This window comes from Telopea speciosissima, chromosome 8 (genome assembly GCF_018873765.1).
Source record: "Telopea speciosissima isolate NSW1024214 ecotype Mountain lineage chromosome 8, Tspe_v1, whole genome shotgun sequence".
NCBI lineage: Eukaryota > Viridiplantae > Streptophyta > Magnoliopsida > Proteales > Proteaceae > Telopea > Telopea speciosissima.
In genome coordinates, this window is record NC_057923.1 from 50,451,688 (window position 1) to 50,465,606 (window position 13,919).

Below are 13,919 nucleotides of genomic sequence, written 5' to 3' on the forward strand. Positions count from 1 at the left end.
TTCTTTAAGAACGAAGTAGACTGGATAGCCATGGAATTGGATCAAGCCAGCAAGAAGGAAGTCACAGGGGATCAAGGGATCGGCAAACTGTTTGAAGTAGCAGTGATCATTGAAGAAGAAGAAGAAGGACCGGCACCACATCTTCTCATACAACCTCTCCAAGGATCCATAGCGAATTGGGCAAGAATGATGGAAGATTTCCATATTAATGAATCTGAAGTTGTAACCAGCTCTAGTATAATCCTGTCTAAGTCTGTCTCTGAGTCTATATCTGAGTCCGGTGGAAATGTCCAGTCCATTAGGTCTGTCTGTACTCTTCCCCTTATCATGAATGAAATTACTGATTCCGAGTATGTTTCTTCTTCTTCTTCCTATTCTTCTGATGATGATAATGTCTTAGAACATCGTAATCTATTAGAACAATTGGAGCAAAGAAGAGCTCAACCCGTCCGAGAGGATACCCACCCCATAAATATAGGGACCGATCAATGCCCTTGAATAATCAAAATTGGTGCTTCTCTCAACAATAACGAAACATCCCAAATGATCTCTCTCCTCAAGGAATTTGAGGAAGTCTTCGCCTGGTCCTACAAGGATATGCCCAGCATCGATCCAAAAATTGTGCAACATGAATTACCAACACATCCAGGAGGCTCGCCCGATCAAGCGTGAAGTTAAGAAGGATGCGGCCGGAATGGAGTGAAAAGATCAGGGAAGAAGTAATCAAGCAATGGAATGCAGGATTTCTTCAAGTAACTCAGTACCCTCAATGGTTGTCCAATATTGTCCCAGTCCCTAAGAAAGATGGGAAGGTCAAAATGTGTGTGGATTTTCGTGACCTAAACAGGGTCAGCCCGAAGGATGATTTTCTGTTACCCCACATTGACATTTTGGTAGACAACACTGTAGGCCATGCTTTACTGTCCTTCATGGACGATTTCTCAGGATATAACCAAATTAGTATGTGCCCAGAGGACAGGGAGAAAACTGCCTTCACCACACCCTGGGGCACGTTTTGTTACAAAGTAATGCCTTTTGGGTTGAAAAATGGGGCAACATATCAAAGAGCGGCCATGGCTATCCTACGACATGATACACAAAGAAGTAGAGGTATATGTCGATGATATGATAGTCAAATCTATTGACCGACAAGGCCATGTTGCGGCTCTCGAAAGTTCTTTGAAAGAATCAAAGAATACAAGCTAAGGCTGAACCTCGAAGTGTGTGTTTGGGGCCAAAGCGGGGAAAATTATGGGATTTCTTGTCAGCGAAAGAGGGATAGAAGTGGACCCTGACAAGATAAAAGCCATCACGGAAATGCCACCACCCCGGACAGAAAAAGAGGTACGAGGGTTTTTGGGCCGCATCCAGTACATCAGCAGATTCATATCTCGGTTGACATCCACTTGTGAACCTATCTTCAAACTCCTAAGGAAGAAAGAGCCGAAAGAATGGAATGAGAAATGTCAAGATGCCTTTATGAAAATCAAAGAGTATCTACTTTCTCCTCCTATACTTGTCCCTCCAGTGTTCGGTGAACCTTTGCTCCTATATTTGTCAGTAGGAGAAACAGCGGTCGGATCAATGATGGCCCAAGTTGGCAAGGCGGATGGAAAAGAGCATGCAATCTACTATGTGAGCAGGAAATTCATTGAGTATGAAACTCGATATGCCCCAGTAGAAAAGACATGTACATCTCTGGTTTGGGTAACTAAGTGCCTGAGGCACTACATGGTGTCACATCCCGTCAGGTTGATCTCTCGTATGGATCCAATTAAGTACCTCTTCGAGAAACCAGCATTGACAGGAAGGATGGCTAGGTGGTTGTTGCTATTATCGAATTCGACATAACTTATGTCAGTCAAAAGTTTGTGAAAGGGCGAGCAATCTCGACCATCTAGCAGCATTTCCCTGAGCATGATTCTAGAGCAACAGATGACCTCTTCCCGGATGAAGATTTGTACTCGTAGAAGCCGGACCAACTAGGGGTGGCAATCGTACTTTGATGGAGCCGCCAATCAAAAGGATTTGGCGCAGGGTGTTATTGATAACCCCTTGAAGACTTTTACTTGCCGATGGCCTTGATTGGAATTTAGTTGTACCAATAACATAACAGAGTATGAAGCTTATGCTATTGGGTTAAAAATGGCTCTGTCTGTAGGAGTTGACAAAATTAAAGTTTACGGGGATTCCTCTGTGGTAATCTGTTAAACACAAGGAAAGTGGAAGACTAAGGATGAGAAGTTGAAGCCCTACCAAATCTATCTGGAACAACTGACGCAATGCTTCAAGGAAGTTTCTTTTGAGTATCTGTCCAGGGATAGCAATCGGTTCGCCGATGCTTTAGCCACTTTGGCGTCCATGGTAGAATGTGATACTCGAGACAAGATCCAGCCCTTCTTAATAGAAAGAAGGACTTGCCCAGCATATGGAGAACCAGTCAATATGCTCACCGAGGATGGAAGACCTTGGTATGCTCCAGTGGTCGACTACATCAAGGAAAGGAGATATCCTGAAGAGTTTTCAGAAAGAGAGAAGAGGCATTTACGAAAATATGCCACTCAGTTCCTCCTCCAAGGAAACTTGTTGTATAAGAGGTCTTATGATGGTATCCAACTATTATGTGTAGATGAGGATCAGTCTCAAATCATTATGGAAGAAATCCATCAAGGAATATGTGGACCACACATGAATGCAAGGATGCTGACCAAGAAAATTCTCAGAATGGGATACTATTGGGCCACTATGGAAGCTGAATGTGCTAACTTCATAAGGCGATGTCATAAATGCCAGATATTTGTCAACATCATTCATATTCCTCTGACAGAGTTGCACTCATTAAATGCCCCTTGGCCATTTTCTACCTGGGGAATTGATGTGGTTGGAAAAATAACTCCAAAGGCTTCAAATGGACGTCAATTTGTGTTAGTCGCCATCGACTATTTCACATAATGGGTAGAGGCTCAATCTTATGCAGTCCTAACTTCCGCCAAGGTGGCAAAGTTCATAAAAGAGAATCTCATCTGTAGATACGGGGTGCCGCAACAGTTGATTTCAGATCAAGGTCTGCATTTCAGGGGAAAAGTGGAAGAACTCTGTAACCAATTTGGCATTAAGAGGCATAAGTCTACTACTTACCGACCACAGACTAATGGAGCAGTAGAAGCAGCCAACAAGAATATGAAGGTCATATTGCAAGAAATGGCAGATACACACAATGACTAGGCAGAAAAACTTCCACTAGCTTTATGGGCATATCGGACATCTATCCGAACCTCTACAGGAGCTACCCCGTATTCTACGGTATATGGGATGGAAGCCGTATTCAGTAGAAATTGAGTCCCTTCTCTTCGAGTCTTACTCGATAGTCAAATGCCGAAGGAGAATGGGTAAGGGCCAGTACGAAGAGCTCAATCTCCTGGATGAGAAAAGGATGAAGGCCATGGATAATCTTAAGAAATATCAGCAAAGAATGGCTAGGGGATTCAATAAAGGTGTCCGCACTCGGAGCATTGAGGAAGGAGATTTGGTCCTTAGAGAGCAGCGAGCTCCAATACACGACCCAAGAGGAAAATTCTGACCCAATTGGAGTGGACCCTACAAAGTCAAGACCATATTGCCAGGACAGGCGGTCCAACTCTTTGATCTTGACGGAGAAGATCTTCGGGGTCTGGTCAATATGGACCAACTAAAGAAGTATTTTGTCTGAGATATGTGAAGCAATTTGAACTACGTTCGACCTGATTCCTCTGAAGGGATACGTAGGCAACTCGATGTATTCGGGTACGGTCTCAAAAAAAAAAAAGAGAAAAAAGAAGAAGAAGAAGGTATTGTATCGGTTTCCTCCCATAAATTCCGCCAGCCGGCGTTCCTTGCACATATGGGTAAATCTAGCCATTTGGCCTTCCATCCTTGACCTAGCTTAGAAGTAAAAGTCATCTAGAGCTAGTTATTAACAAAGGATTTATTCATTCTGTGTCGCAAAATGCTAACCCAATCCTTGATACAGGTAGCATGAGAAGACCAAAGAAAGAAGGACTCGACGAGCAGTTGCGTCAGTGGACTCTCTGGATGAATGTGGACGAGCCTACACTCCTAGAGGATCACCATCTGATAGTATTGGAAATGATCGATTGCATCAAGCTCCATCATGATTTACTAAGGGAAGTGTCGAAGTGCTGGAACCCCCAATTGCACGCGTTCCACTTTGGAAAAGTCTGGCTGGCTCCGACCATTGAAGAATTCCGGATTTGCATGATGTCACCCCCTCGAGGAAAGTCGTTCCTCCCAACTATGAAGAAAGAACAGCTCTTCAAAAAGTTGGGAGATTTCTTTGCCATGAATAAGAAGGAGTTAAAGCAAGTTCTCAATTATGACAAGGTGGATGCGTTGAAAGTTGTGAAGATCTTCAACAACAATGGATTTGAAGAAAAAAGACAGATCCAACGCAAAAGGTGGGCATACTTATTCTGTATGATTGGGAGGTACTTGTTAGCATCTCCAGGAAAAGGCATGTCCCCAATAATTGCGGAAGTGGTGAGGCAAATTGAAGAAGGATGCGACATCGCTCCTACCATTTTAGCAGAAACATTCAAAGGGTTTGATACCATGAGTCAGTCTCAGAAATAAGGTACAGATTTCCTTCGTGGATCTCCGGTGGTATTCCAAATGTGGTTAATGGAAAAACTAAAACTGGTCACACCAATTCCGTGTCCTCACCTCCGGCCTATGCATTATCAAATACAAAGGGAAAAGTCAGAATTCCACAAGGTCCAAGACTAGAAGAAATATTTGGAGGAGAGAGATGTCCAAGAAATCCAGTGGAACTGCCCTTGGATGAAGGCCGAGAGAGAAAAATCAGAAACATCAGGGGAACAATTATGTGAGATTCATGGGTTTAACTCACATCAGTTTTTATATCACTTCCTTAGTATCTCCGAGGCAGGAACAACCTAAGATGGAAAATTTCAGAACCTTAGAGATGTGACACAAGAAGTGGTGATGCTATTATCCGAAAAATGTTACAAATAAGTGATATCAATTGGATGTTCCTATCTTTACTTGTTTGTCTTTCTTTTCTCAATTTCTCTGTCCTCGCTCATGTAATGGAACCATTTACCAATGGAATTTGTGCTTCTAAGGAAAGGGATGGAGTCTCATGTGCAATTCAAAGAAAGAAATATCCAATGAATTCATAGACAATTCGTTTGTGTACAAAAAAAAAGAGAAGAAAAGTGTACATAAAAATTGCACCAGTATCCATACCAAAGTATATGAACAAAAAAGAGAAGGGAAGGAAAATAAATGTACATAAGTGTAACAATATTTCCAAATAAAAAATATATATAAAAAAAAAAAAAGAGGAGCGGTCATGACTCAGGGGAGTAATCGTCAACATCCAAGCCTCCCCCCTCTCCGCTTTGGGATGCTATCAAGGCATCCCTCTCGACCTCAGCCCGCGTAAGGTTGAACTGCAGCTGATCATTTGCAAGCCTGAGTCTCTCAATCTCTCTCCGACAATGGTCGAGTTCAACCCTCTAAAAAAGGAGGGAGAAAGAGAGAGAGAGAGAGGAAAATCAAAAGATAAGCAAGAAATAACAATAATAAAAATTGAAATAAAAAAAAAGAAGGAAAAAAAAAGAAAGAAGAAAGGGGGGGGGAAGAGACAAAGTATTACCATACTATGGCCCACGTCCACACGCGAGATGATCATCTCATCCATGCTCACCATCATGCGCCTCATATCGGCATATCGGCTCGCATCCACCTAAACATGATAACCACCCAAGATGTCAAGAGTTTGAAAAATAATGGATGAAGTTATGAAAGTCGGATGTGCTTACCCCGTCATAAGGAAGAGGGAGGCCTAGGTCCGTATCCGCAGCCCGAGGGGGTGGTAAGATGACCTCAACCATCCCAGGCTCGTGGTGGCGAATGAACCACAAACGATACCCTGGGATGTGGTTGTCTGGACCAGCAATCCGCAGGGTTGGAACCTCTCCAGAAGGCCCAACACCTAACTCCACCTCCCCTACTCAGGAGGCGCGAGAAGAACTCCCACTACCATAGACCCCTGGAATCATGGGGCGACCTGGAAACTGTCAAGAGGAGAAACACATCAGAATAAAAGCTAGATTAACAATCTGAGGAGAAGAGGGGAAATTGGAGAAGATCTTACCTGAGGACCCTCGCGGGTGAGGGGGACGCAGACTGTCTCTCAGAGAAGGAAGTTGGTGTAGTCCGTCTTGGCTAGCACCAACCCAATCGCGGGCTCACCAACCCTCCAGTGCCTGATCTCATCCCGATCCATCAAGGCTGGCTGATGGACCCGAGTAGGAGGAGGGCAGGGCACCAAGCGAGCCTCAAACCACTGCAGGGACACTCGCTCTCCCAAGTAAAAAGCAAACCCCCATGGGCCCTCAAAAAGGACCCTGCGAGTGGAGAGAGCTGAGGCCCTGTCAAACATGTCCGGCTCTAAAATCACCTCCCCCAAATAAGGACGGAGAGAAGCCTGTCAAGAGAGACACCAGATCAATGCAAAAATAAAAAGGAAGAGGAGAAAAGAGAAAATAAGATAAACAATCACTTTAAATTTACCTCGGTCGGCTGCAGCTCGTTCAGGAGGCCGCGAATGGACCCAAGGTCCTTATGGCGACCGCTCCTGTGCAAGTGGGACTTATGCCATCGCGTAGTCCGAGGAAAGGTGGTTCCGGGGTCATCCCCAGGTCTGAAAGTAGGGACCCAAAATCGAAGGATCTCATAGCTCCACGTCTGCAATAGGCAATCATAAATGAGCTCAAAAAAGTAAGAATAAAATAAAAACAAAAAAAAAAGAGGGAAAAGAGAAAAAGGCAAAGTTGAGAGAACTCACCCATAAGACATAGCAGCATCCGATCAGGTTCGGTGACCCCATAACCAGATAATCTAACATATCCAGGAAGTAGGCGTACGCTGAGCCCCCCCAATCGTAGCCCGCGGCCGCGTCAAAATGCTCAAAGAAGTGAACATATGCGGCGTCGGCTGTCACCGTACCCATCATATCGCTGAAGATCACCTCCGCCAGCAAGAATAGGAGGAAGCATCGAGCCTGCTGATCTTGAAGGACGGATGGCGACTGGTCTGTAACAACCCTCTCATCCTAGCTACCCCTCAGGACCGACGCGGGGATCTCTCTCCCTATAACGGCAATCCCCAACTGCTGCCTGTAGTACTCCAGGCGCTCTGATGGCTCTGCCGAGGCTATAATCCTCTCCTCCGGAGTCAGTGTCACGGGTAATCCACCAAAGGGGAGTCCCGTGATCATGTAGAAATCTAAGGGGGTGACCGTCGCCTCACCAAAGGGAAGGTGAAATGTATGGGTGCTCGGCCACCACCTCTCTATCAGAGCCCTCACAGTCGGACTTTCCAACTCGCGAGCCAGGGACGAGGCGATGTACCCCAGCCCGGTTCGAACAACCCGCGACTATACCGCTGGGCAAAGTGTGCGGTACCACTCTGAAACTGCCTCCAGCCCACAATATTTCTTGGGCGAAGGAAGGGAGCTGCCCTGCAAAGAAGAATAAGGCAAATGGTTAGCCGAGATAGTGAAGACAACAATTAAACAATTAAATAAATAAAAAAATAAAAAAAAAAGAGAGAGAAAGAGGGAGAGGCTGTAAAAGGGGGCGTCACCCAGATTTGCGTACCAAAGGACACTTAGGGTAGTGTCTGATGGCCTCGCTTTAATTTGTGTACCACAGGGTGCCTAAGAGGGTATTTAGAGGCATTACCTAGATTTACGCGATAAAGGACACTTAAGGTGGTGTCTGATGGCCTCGCTTTGATTTGCATGCCACTGGGTGCTTAGGAGGATATCTAGAGGCGTTACCTTGATTTGCATGCCAAAGGACAGTTAAGGTGGTGTTTGATGGCCTTGCTTTGATTTGTGTGCCATTGGGTGCCTAAGAGGGTATCTAGAGGTGTTACCTTGATTTGCGTGCCAAAGGACACTTCGGGTAGTGTCTGATGGTCTCGCTTTGATTTGCGTGCCACTGGGTGCCTAGGAGAGTATCTAGAAGTGTTACCTTGATTTGCGTGCCAAAGGACCCTTAGGGTAGTATCTGACGGCCTCGCTGTGATTTGTGTGCTACTAGGTGCCTAGGATGATATCTAGGGGCATTACTTGGATTTGAGTGCCATTAGGAGCTTGGGGCAGAGTCTAGGGACCTTACCTCTAATCTATGAGGTAAGGTATGAAGCTAATATAAATGAATGCATAAATTGAAAGGAAAAGAGTAAGAATACTGACCTAGCCCCATATGGAGCGGCAACCATGATGGGTCGTGTCGGCCAGGGTGACCCCTGAAAGATACCATGCAACCCGTGCATCGCGAGCAGTGGTACCGAGTAGTGGCTCCTGGTGAGACTGGCGTCCTCGTCGGCGGAAAGACATGGTGTGAGCAAATAAAAAGGGTTTGAAGTCAAAAATCAAAAACAGCAGAGCTTCGTAGCAAAAATGGGAGTGAAGGAATGAGGGAGGGAACCCTCTATTTATAAATTCTCTATCGCGCCCACGGCGCAGTGGAATTCTCCACGGTCCCGTGGAAAAGCGGCCCACGGCTCCATGGAGGATGGCCCACGGAGCCGTGAAGTCCGGCACGGAGCCGTGCAAGCACGGTGCCGCTCATACACGGGGCCGTACGGACCCCCACACGGCACCGTGGACCATAAAAAATAAAAAAATAAAAAAAATAAAAATAAAAAAATAAAAATAAAATAAAATAAATAAAATATATATATATATATATCCCTAGTGAAATCTCTCAATACTAACTTTCGGTCGAGTGGAACCTTATAAACCATCCAAGTTTGACTTTTGGTTGAGTGGTGCCTTATCACCCTCAAATTGGATCTTCGGGCCGAGTGGTGCCTTGTCACCCTCCAGACTTGATGGTTTCGGTCGAGTGGAACCTTATAAACCATCCAAGTTTGACTTTTGGTCGAGTGGTGCCTTATGACCCTTAAATTGGATCTTCGGGCCGAGTGGTGCCTTATCTAGATCTTCGGTCGAGTGGTGCCTTATCACCCTCCAAACTTGATAGTTTCGATCGAGTGGAACCTTATAACCATCCAAGTTTGACTTTTGGTCGAGTGGTGTCTTATCACCCTCAAATTGGATCTTCGGGCCGAGTGGTGCCTTATCTAGATCTTCGGTCGAGTGGTGCCTTATCACCCTCCAAACTTGATGGTTTCGGTCAAGTGGAACCTTGTAGCCATCCAAGTTTGACTTTTGGTCTAGTGGTGCCTTATCACCCTAAAAAATTGTTTGAGTAATGCTCACAAGATAAAGATTTGGTTCTTCCGAGTTTTTCTTTTGAGGATTATCGAAAGATTTCATCGCGATTAACCGCCTGTTTTTAGCAACTCTGCCGCCTTTGAGCAAAGCGTCAGCAGTACATGCTCTTGGTGACAAAATTAGTAGGTCTTTTATCTTTACCCTTCGGTTGTTGGCATAGGCCTTGGCCAAAGAGGGGCAAACTGTAGACGCTGATCTTTGTCACCCCCTAATTGGCGATGATGACAACGGGACATGGACGATGGATGACGCACCCCCCCTCTTTTCAGACCCAAAGATACCTAGCCCATAAGACCAAGAACCATGCTGAGCACAAAATGGCCCATTTTAGGCCCAAAAACAAGGAAAAATGGCACTGCACGCCCACAGCGCCGTGGACTCTTCCCACGGTGCCGTGGACGCCTTCCCACGGCACCGTGGGTACCTTCCCACGGCACCGTGGGTACCTTTCCATGGCACTGTGGGGAGGTGTACCGGATTTCCACGGCGCCATGAGGGGATGTGACATCAGCCTGCTGATGTCACCCACGGTGCCGTGGAAAAGTCCCCCACGACGCCGTGGAGGACTTTTTCGGCCAGGAGAGAGAAAAGGTCCCTCCCTATAAATAAGAGGGTCCCCTCCCACATTTCCCAAGGAATTTTGGGTAGAGAGACCCTCCCCAAGTGATTCCTAGTATCTTTGTCTCCCTTTTCACCCTCATTTCTCCTCCTTCTCTCATGAGTGTGTGAGTATTTGAAGTTTTCTTGAGGTGGACAGATCCTTCGATTGTCCCTCCGAGTATAGAGTGCTTTGGCTCCTTAGCTTTGGTATCCCGTCTCGTGCACCGATAACCATCGAAACTCCCTTGTTACAGGACGTTATTCGTCTACATTTACTCTTTTCCAAATCACTCAAAAGAGCCGTTACCCTGCCAAGGAAGAAGTAGCGTCGGTCCATTTGTCCATCTCCCCTGAGTCAGGGGCATACAACCATACAGGTATAATTATTGCATTTTTGTTGATTCAATGTAGTCCTTTCATATTTTACCATTTAGTCCGCATTTTTCACATATATAATGTAGTTTATTATACTTTAGTTCAATTCATAGCATCTGACTGTAGTTCATAATATCCCCTATCCCCGTAATAAGAGAGAAACAACATTCGTCCTTATGTAGCATCTAACACAGAGAGACCAGCTTCGGCCGGGCGAGGTGGGTGCCTAACACCTTCCCACACTCGTAACCTGACCCATTACCCGAACCTTTGGTCAGACCATATAGAGGCACGTAGCCCGATTCCGCTCACCACGGGTAGGGCTACACTTAATGGGTCCTAGGCCCTAACCCTAGGTGGCGACTTCTCATTATGTTAACAATTTTAATGCATGATCCCAATCCCCTATTCATCATACATTGACAATGATATCCACATCCATACACACACACATGTATCTCCCAAAACCCTATGTCACTAATACACCTACAAAAAGGGCTGAGGAAACCTTCGTCCCGAAGGACCGCGGTACTTACAAGATCAAGTATCTTCTGGTCAGGGAGAAAGTCTGAAGCAAAGAGGTTGAGGTTGAGCATATCTCAATGAAAAAGATGGTGGCTGATCCGCTCACCAAGGCTCTTGCTATGAGAGTCTTTAGGAGACATGTGTCTAGCATGGGTGTTGTAGACTCTTTTGATATATTTGATTAGTGGGAGTTTTGTACCCATATGCCTTTTTAGTGGAAATTTTGTACCCATGGTTTGAGCTTTATTTGTGACTCAGTTTGAGCTATTTTATTTTCACTCTGTATTGGTTATTCAATTGATTATTTATATGATTGTTGGTCTTTGAGTGAATTGTTTGTTTCTGACATGTCATGGTTTATGGCGGTATTTAACCAAAGTTTATAGGCAGTCTTTATGCCAAAGTTTATGACGGTTAGCTATGGGCGGTATGCCAAAGTTTGGTGTTAACCAAAGTCATGGGCGGTTTGCCAAAGTAATGGTTAATATCAAAGTTCACTATCTGTGAGGATTTCAAGATAGTCTGATCTCTAATTAGGAATGGACCTGCAAGGAAAGAACACTGCATGTGATCACAAATTGTGTTCATTACCTTGCCTATATCCCAAGGTGATTTGTATTAATGAGTTGGTTGCATTCGTGATAGCCAGATAGTGGTATGCCGTTTATTGAGGCATATTTTCTGCTGATATTCAATGTAAGCAACTTATTAGTCATATCAAAGATGTTACAAGTGATGGAACAATATGGGGATTTATTATGGCCTATACCAATAAAGAGACAGTTATAATAATTTGGCCAAAGTGGGAGATTATTGGATTTTGGGCCCAATTATTATGACTTGATTTATTGGGCCCATATTAGTCACTTAAAGGAGATTTAATCCAAACCGTCCATTGTGGGGATGGATTAGGTCTGTGGTTTATTTATAGCAACCCTGGGTCCCTACCGTCTCCCAATTCAATTTTGTGACTTTACTCACGGAGTTACAGAGGGATAATATTGATAGGGAAAGACGGGAGAAAATCTAGGGCAGACAGAGCGTGTGGCTACTAACCACAAGGAGTAAATCGTTGGAGATCTTACCTAGGATCTTCTGCAAACGAAAGGAACAGGTATGAGCATTGTTTCACTTTCTATTTCTATCATTGATGTTGTATTATAGCCATGTGAAGATTAAAGTGATCCTGTTAATGGGTTGATAAGTGAATCTAACAAAAATCATTCACATGGTGATAGTTGAGACGAAAAATATCTCTTGCGATTCCCCGACTGGTACAGTTCCTCATTTCCCCTAGTGCCTCTAATAAGAGGGGGTGGATCCCACTCGGGTAGAGTGTTTGGTCAGGGGTGGAATGGCTATTTCGCCCCCTTGTTAGGCAATCACAAGAACTATACCGGGCAGGGAACCACAGGTGATAAAAGATCCGTAAAAGAGTTTTTTCCCCTTAACGGAGAAATGGAGAAATAGAGTAGATAATTTTCCCACTCGGGCAGAGTGTTTGGTCGGGTGTAGGCTTTGTGTAAGAGAGAGGAAATGGAAGGTATGCGTTATTACTCATTAGGCCTCAACGGCATCTTAGAGTAATTATGTTGGTGTAAAATGATAGAAAAAGGTTTACCAAAATAAAAAAATAAAAAAGAAATCCAACAACAACCACAGGGAAGGGCTGCTTTTTTTTTTTCCACACAATATGCAAACCATCAACCAACCAACCAAGCAGTTGTTTGTTTATTAGCAACCATATGATAAAGGTTACATAATTAAAATTTGATTATAATGTCATTTAATGTAATTTTAAATAACATTGCCATGTTTTAAATATGGCAAACAATCATTGGAAACTCTTACAATGACTTATATATATATATATATATATATATATATATATATATATTTTATGGAAAAACAAAAGTTATATTACTAAAACAAAGGTAGATATACAGTATTCTTGGATTGAGCATACTTAGCAAGGTTCATGGGTATAGCTATACAAAAAGGGTCTCCTTGCCTATCAAACACTATTTCTTGGGCTATATCAGAGATATACACTAAATCCTTAATACAATACCAGGGCCAAGAAGATTTAGTTGGAGATGGAAGAATATCAGTGATATGTGGATTGGAGCACCATACTTTTTTAACCTTCAACCCCATGCTAGCAGCATGGTCTAGGCCTGATCGAATACCAAAAATTTCAGGTTCCATATCATTAGTAGTACTTATATAACCTGCAGCAAGAAAGGTGAATTTGCCATCTTTCAAAAAGATATAGGACCATCCTGATCCTGCCTGACTTAGTCCAGGTATGTTGTATCCTACACAAATTAAGACAACAATTTTGAGCACAGGTAAGGAAAAAGAAGAAGGTACTAAGAAATCCTCCACATTACTAACAATTACATCTTAGGATGAAACTGAGGGGGGGGGATAATTTTAAATCCACCAACCATTTGCAGATATGTTTCATAATCCAATTTGGATTAGACCTTCTTGACCCATTGACAACTTTGTTTATAGTTTCCCAAATAAAGAAGCAAGTAATAATAAAGACACTGAAAAACCAAGTTAACGTTTGTTTATCTAGATGATAATTAAAGTGAAGTGCTAGGTAGAAATCTATTAGACTTTCATAAGCCAATAATTCGGTTCTCAGACCCAGAGGTCCGGCCACCCATATGTGTTTAACCCAATCACAAGATAAGAACAAATGCCAGGAGGATTCGATACAATTTCCACATAGAGCACAGGAAGAGTCGATCTGAAGCCATTTTGAGAGAGTAACCTTGATTGGAAGTCCTGCATTTAGCAAACGCCAGAAAAAGAGTTTAAATTTTGGATGAATTTTGAGTTTCCAAAAGAAATTCCACCAAGATTTAATAAACAAATTATTAAGACCACACTTAGGAGTGATTTCTCTAGCAGCCAGTTTAGTACTGAGGGTACCATTTTTGGCCCTAGTACACCACCATCTATCCTCTGAATTTGACAGATTCATTAATTGAATTCGGGAATAGATAGGTGCAGGTAACACAGAATTAAGTAAATCAGAATTCCAGTTAGAACCCACTCTGAACCTGTCAAT